The sequence below is a fragment of the Lagopus leucura genome, unplaced genomic scaffold (assembly GCF_019238085.1).
Source record: "Lagopus leucura isolate 7727_CA_CO unplaced genomic scaffold, USGS_WTPT01 34199-0_obj-0_obj, whole genome shotgun sequence".
In the NCBI taxonomy this organism is placed as follows: Eukaryota; Metazoa; Chordata; class Aves; order Galliformes; family Phasianidae; genus Lagopus; species Lagopus leucura.
The window spans coordinates 1-6,944 of record NW_024963810.1 but is presented as its reverse complement, the minus strand read 5'-3'; the positions used below and the strand labels follow the sequence as shown (position 1 = coordinate 6,944).

The window sequence follows — 6,944 nt, the reverse complement described above, 5'->3', positions numbered from 1 at the left end:
CCTAACAGCCAACCTGAACTTCCCTTGGCATAACTCAAGGCCATCATCTCTTGTCCTGTTGCTGATACCCAGGAGAAGAAGCCAACCTCCACCTTGCCACAACCTCTACAACAGGAAGTTGTAGAAAGCTATGAGGTCTCCCCTGAGCCTCCTCGTCTCCAGGCCAAACAATCCCAGTTCCCTCAGCTGCTCCCCATCAGACTTGTGCTCCAGTCCCCTCACGGCTCTGTTGCCCATCTTTGGATATGATCCAAGTCTTCCTCGCATTGAGGGACCCAAAACTGAACACAGTATTCAAGATGCAGCCTCACCAGAGCTGACTGCAGAAGGACCATCACCTCCTGCTCATGCTGGCTGCACTATTTCTGATACAAGCCAGGATGCCACTGGCCTTCTTAGCTACCCAGGTACACTACTAGTCAGCCAGCTGCTGACTAATGCCCTCAGATCCTTCTCCTCCATGCAGTTTTGTCAGCAACTCTGTCTGTCCCAAGCCTGTAGTGATGTATGAGGTTGCTGTGACCAAAGTGCAGGACCTAGCACTTGGTCTTATTTCAACATAATCTCACTGCCAAGATATAACGGCAGCAGAAACTAAAGAGACATTTTTTTCCACTTTTTCCATTTAACAGACACCCAACTGTTCAAGATGTTTCCCTGTGCTGTAGAACACAAAACACAGCAGAGCAGACAAAAGATGACAAAACAAGAAGGGCAGACGCTAACCTGACTTCACCCACAATATCTGCAGCAAGGTTCTGCAGGCTGTTTCGTAGTTCCTCTACTTCCCTCCTCAGCTCCAAGATGTTTGTCAGCACAAAATCCAGGCAGTCCAGCACATCCACCTGTTGAAGATGTTTCCCTGTGCTGTAGAACACAAAACACAGAACAGCAGACAAAAGATGACAAAACAAGAAGGGCAGATGCTAACCTGACTTCACCCACAATATCTGTGGGTGAAAAAGAGGATACATACTGGCAGTTGTAGGGACATTTTTTTGAAACTTTAGAAGTCCTCAATATGAGAATTGAAGCAGAGCCAAAAAAGAGCAAACAGTAGCCAAATTAATAATTAAGGAACAGGTCTAATCACTGCTGCCTTCCAGCAGACTGCTCCTTCACTCTGAAGGCCATATTGGGGCCATTCTTTTTTAAGCAGTGTCCACTAATCTCAAAACACTGGAAAAAAGAAACAACCTCAGATTAAAAGTACTGTTTCCATGTGTCAGCCAGCATTCAAATATTCAGTTCTTGGATCATTCTCGAACCAGATGCTGTACTATAGGTACACCACGATTTTGGAGTAGCTGTGTTCTGACAAATGCTAGTTTACTTGAAAAACAAGAACAACAACAAAACCCCTTAGAAACACAGCCACCCAACAGTCTGATTTATGTTACAACAGCACTGTAAATACAGAAAGCATATAAAATAATGTGAGAAGCTGATGGGCTGCCATTTACTTCTGATGGGAAGGAAAGAAGAATTTCCTTGGAATAAGAACTCACCACAAACCATTTTTTTAATACCTTCCCCCTGTTATATACAGAAATAATAGAAGTTTTGCTTAAAAGGCTGGTAACCTGACAAGCTGCCTTCACTGGCTTAAGAAAGCACCAACAGAGGATGACAGTTCCAGACACAGGCATGCCTGAACCAGCTGCAGTCACATTCAGTCACATTTCAGTGCAGGGTACATCACCACGTTAGCTTTAAGGTGACAAAAACATGATGCTGTCAATGCTCTCTAGAAGTTTACTGAGCTTACGACATACTGTTGTTTCACACATGCACAACATATTGTCTAAGGGAAAGAGATGACATGAGGAGACGTGGAACTCCAGGTCAGGCAACTGGAACTGTTTGCTGCTGCAGCCTGAGCAGTTTTGGTCTTCAGCCTGTTTCAAGCTGCTCCTGAGAAAGGCGGCAACTGGAAACTGGCCCAGCCGTTGTGTAGAACTGGACCCCGCTAAGAAATGCTATTTCCTCTTTCCCAGCTATGTAGCTAAGTCACAAATCACTGCTGGAAAATACCAAAAGGCAACTTTTACCACCAGTTTATTATTCAGCAGCAGCTGGAATCCCTCTCTCTTCTCCTGCTCATCACCACTGTGCAAGTGATCTGCCTGCTGCAGTAGCTGGCTCAGTCCTTCATCCTGCAAGGAATCAAGGACTAAATGCGTTTCATCCTCGTTGATGAGATCCAGGGAATCCCGTCTTGCTGTTCTCACTGTTTCACAGCTCAGTTCGTCCTCCCCTTCTTCACTCTCCTTCTCAGACTCTCGGTCATAATCAGACTCAGCATTGGCTGTGGTGTACCTTTCAGAAAAAAAAAAAAACAAACACCAACACATTGTAAAATTAGTCAGTGGAGATGCTATGCTGGGACGCAGATGGCACACAAAAAAACCCCTTCTAATAGAGCAATATATCTTAGTTTAGCCCAGAGAGTACTGTGCAATTCAAGTCTCCCAAATGACACCATTTGTTATTTCTCACGTAACGCAACCATAAAGAGCTGAAGAAAGACAGAAAGAAAGCCCCCCCAAATTTACGCACAGCTCAGTCACAAGTGCCCACATAATATCTGTATGATTTTATCTTCGGTCTCTTAATATAAAATTAAACAAACTAGAACCAGAACTATTCAGTTCAGTGTATGAATTATGAAAGCGAACTTCAACAAAAGATACAGCACACTCATCCATGTAGAAAATATAATTTGAGGCTTTTTGCCTGCTTCAAGGAGTTTCAAATGCAACGGCTGTTTTGGCAATATTTAGTAGCTCCACCACCTTGTCTGAATGCTAAATACAAAGCAGCTTGTTCACACTGACATGTGAAACATTGCAAAACAGGAGGGGAGAGACCCGAACTATTTCACTTGAGAAGTCAAGCAAGGAGATGGCAGATGAGCCACAGAAAGGCACCCTGTGAGCAATGATTAGCTGCTAACTTAATCAAACAACATACCATAAAGCTTAAAGCGGAGATTCTGAAAATGGCCAAAACTGAGCTCCTCCAAATACACATGGGCACATTTAAAACAGCATTACATATTGACTGATATCGCTGCAGGAAGATGCATGCTTATATAACTAAGCGCTCAAACAATTTAATAGATTAAGAAGTTTCTTTAAAATTATTTCTCCTCCCTTCACATTTATTTGAGTATTTGGTCAAAGAATAAGCCCAAGTTACCCAGGGATTTCAGAAATTTGCACTTCCACATTCAGATAGAAGGCTCTCCTCAGAAGGAGAATACTTCAAATCCCATAAATATTTAATTCTAGATGTTTGCAGTTGTTAACCAAATGAACGGTGACCAAACCACGTACCGAAAACTTTGTTTAGGATTAAAAGCCACCAAGCCTGGGGGTAATGAGTAACTACAGCTCAAGTAACTCAAGACAGAGCCCTGTGCTCTGTGTGTGAAGCTGCCCTTGTCTGCAGACAGAGATATGTGAGCAGGGTCTGCCTCTGAAGAAAGCAGTGACACCCATTTAGCCACACACAGATAGCAAAACGCATTTGGCTATCAAAACTTCAAGTTTCCAAGAACCATCCCTTTTGCTCAAGCATTTCCCTCTCTGGTAGAGAGTAAATAAAAACCCTCATCCATAAATTTTAAGAAGTACAGTTTTGTAGTGAAAAATTAAGATGAAAAATAAAGTAACAATCAGCCTTATCACTGCAAAGCTGAACACAAGACAACAAGCTTAAGACTAAGTAGGCAGCAATGAATTTAATGGATGCTGTAGCAACCACGTAGGCGACACTGGTGCGGGTCTATTTCAAACTGAGTTAAAAGCTTGATTTCTTGGTATTTTCTTAGTAATGCTGCTATCAGTTCCCCAGACTACTTCATTTTCAGCACTTAACAAAAACTCCTGCAATTCTCTTTGCTGCTTACATTTAGCCTGATTCATTATTTCCCATCCTGTCCTGTGGGCTCTGCAGCAGGGATGGTGTTTCACTACAGCATTTTCCTGGTGGCTGCAGAGATTTCAGTACTGCAGCTTACTTACTTCATTTCCCATGCTGAAATACAATATGGTCTTTAAAAACAAGCAACAATAGACCTTTTTTTCTCCAACACAAAAACGTGTTTTTTCTCCAGGACAGCACATACAAGATGCTGCTAGCTTACAAGAGAGGCAATGCTTTATAACCTCATAAACTCAGAGTTTTTAGGAAAATTACAGGATTTAGATGTTATCCAACTGTTTTCCTGAAATTTACAGTGAAGGAAAGTACTTAAATGGCTTTTGTATATTGAGGCCTCTGGCTGGCACACATCCTGATGGAAAATGAAAACGTATTGTCTGGAACTGAAAAGAACGTGGAAGAAAGCAAAGCAGTCCAAAAGACCAAAGCCTTGCCAAAACAATAGACAGAAATTAAGTTCTGCAGCAGCCCAAGATCCTCAGGCTCATGACAACTTGTAATGATTTTTGCCAATCATGTATGAAATCAGAGAAGATGCTTATGTTCACGTGGTTTAAAAAATAAAGCTGAAACATAACTTCTCCCCCTTACCCCCCCCAAACTTCATTAAAAGAATGTAACTGTCAGAAATAAATACGTGGCTGAAATGTATCTGCTGAGGGTAGTCTTATTCTTCTTCCTAGTGGCTGCTAAAAAGCTTAGTTTGTTTTCCAAAAAGTGAAAAGTTCAAGTTGTATCCACAGAAGACAACACTGCTAACATTATACCTATTCATACATGACAAACTGGATCAGAGTGACACGATACACTACTCAAACTTTTTAAATCAAATCAGATGAGACCTTACCCACCAATTCTTCATACCAAACACTAAACCTACTTACATATTTTAAGCAACAAGTGAAAACTCCCCCTAACGTCACATAGCAACATCACAGCAATGACCCCATATAGCCATAACCATATATGAGGTTCTACAAGAAAACACATCCCCTGCTCCACACTTCACTTAAGGTCCTCCAAGGTGAAAGCCCAAGCAAACCTCAGGATCCTCCTTGGCCCTTAGCATAATTTATACATTTCTAATGGTCAGGTGCCACTCAGGACAGGTTTTTGTTGAAAAACACTCTCCTATTTAGCGTGCCTTACAAAATACACGTTGGAAACCTGATGACTGAACACATATATTACTAACCAGCTAGCACAGGCCCTGTCAATTTAAAATTAGCTATGTAGCCTTCTTAAATGTCACACTGCCATGAATCACTCACTCCAAATTCTGCTTTTTTTATGAACACTCAGCACTCGCTTCAGATGAATGAAGCACATCTATAACCTAAAGGAGACCTCATCAGCTCTTTCTTGCTTCTAAAATTGCACTGACTGAGACAGTAACGCAGTATTTTAATGGAAGCAACAAAGCCCGTTTTCCCTCAGATCTGTGTCCTTTATTCTAGGAGGCTGCTACAGCAATGGCAGCTTTGTGCTCTGATTACAAACGTGCTACGAAGTGTCACTCTCTAATGCTCACTGCTTCTTTGACTGCTACCAAACAGCACTGCACACCCAAATTCTGACTTTCTCTCTGTGCTGTAATAAAACTCTGTCTTTATTTTATGTTTCATACCTTTGGGAAAATGGTTAGTGCCAGCACTGCATGTTTTACAAAACGTTTACACATCTGAAAAGCTATGAAATTCATCTGATTAAGGCATAGAAGCATTTAATCAGAAAGAATGAAATATGTACGGAGCAGATCTCTGTTTGCACTTAGATTGGATTTTTTTGTGTGTTTTCATCCGTATTTAAAGAACCTAAGCAACATAAGTGATCACTGTGCCATATTGAAAAAAGTTTAGCAGAAATACTCTACGCAAAGGACACTGTAATTAACATGAATATATTTTAGCTTTCTCAAGTTTTCTAGACCCTTTATAATGTATTTTTTATTGTATGGAAATTTAACTCCATACAATTAAAAAAAAAAAAGAGCAAAAGCTCCTTATCACCCATAATACACCAATGACGGACTGATGCTCCCAACCCTCATATTTTGTATTAAACCTTCAGAGGTTTTGCACCTGTGTGTGTGTTTGTTTTGATCTGTACAGTTGTTCAGATACTCAGGGAACTTTATCAGGTTTCAGCAAGCACCTTTAGGATGTAATCCAAACATATATATACATATATATATATAAAGAGAGAGAGAGAGATCTATATTCCAAAGGTACAATTCAGGCCAACTGGAAGGAAAAAACAAACAAACAAAACCCACCTTCACATTATAAACTGCTCAGAAACAAGCTTTTGGACACCAAAACCTACAAAAGCTGCCATCAACATGGTGTTTGCCTTACCCGCCTTCACTTTCTCCATCATCTGTGTTGGTTGCTCCCGAGTTAGCAGTGAAATAAATTGAACTGGACCCTGTGGAATCACTTCTTTCTCTATGGAACGGGAACCGCCTTCGGCGTGCTACTCTCTGTGTTTCTTCCAGATGGGACCTGTAAGAAAGGCAAAAAGAAGAACAAATGAGCACTTGACATTGTGCTACTCCGCCTCCTGCTCTCCAGCAATTTCTCTCCAATTTGCTCTAGCCCCAAAGAATTCACAAAGTGGTTTGCTCTTGCTTATACAAACATCTCATTACCATACAGCAAAGACTGTATTCTACAGTTAAAGCAAGTCTGACCACTGAAATCCACACAGTAAAGGATAATTTTATCATATGCTTTCCTCAGTGAACAAAGGAATTCTGAAACACGTTGCAGAATCACAGAATCATTACGGTTGGAAAAGACCACTAAGATCATCAAGTCCAACCAAGGACCCAACTCCACTATACCACTCAGTGCCACATCTCTACTTTTCTTGAAAATCCCCCAGAGTGACGCCATCACTTCTCTAGGCAGCCTGTTCTAATGCCCAACCACTTTTTCTGAGATTTTTCCTAACAGCCAACCTGAACTTCCCTTGGCATAACTCAAGGCCATCAT

At 41.2% G+C, this 6,944-nt stretch overlaps 1 long non-coding RNA gene across 2 annotated transcripts; it reads right to left on the bottom strand.

Annotated features, from left to right (window-relative positions):
• Window positions 1–6: 6 nt before the first annotated feature.
• LOC122191363 lies at window positions 7–6,449 on the bottom strand. Of its 2 annotated transcripts, XR_006182380.1 has the most exons (3): window positions 6,306–6,449; window positions 2,052–2,319; window positions 7–867 (listed from the first exon to the last, which is right to left on the bottom strand). It is a non-coding gene; the product is annotated as an uncharacterized LOC122191363 (long non-coding RNA). The 2 variants fall into 2 exon arrangements; XR_006182379.1 differs by lacking the exon at window positions 7–867 and having other exon boundaries at window positions 1,492–2,319.
• Between the last annotated feature and the right edge of the window lie 495 nt (window positions 6,450–6,944).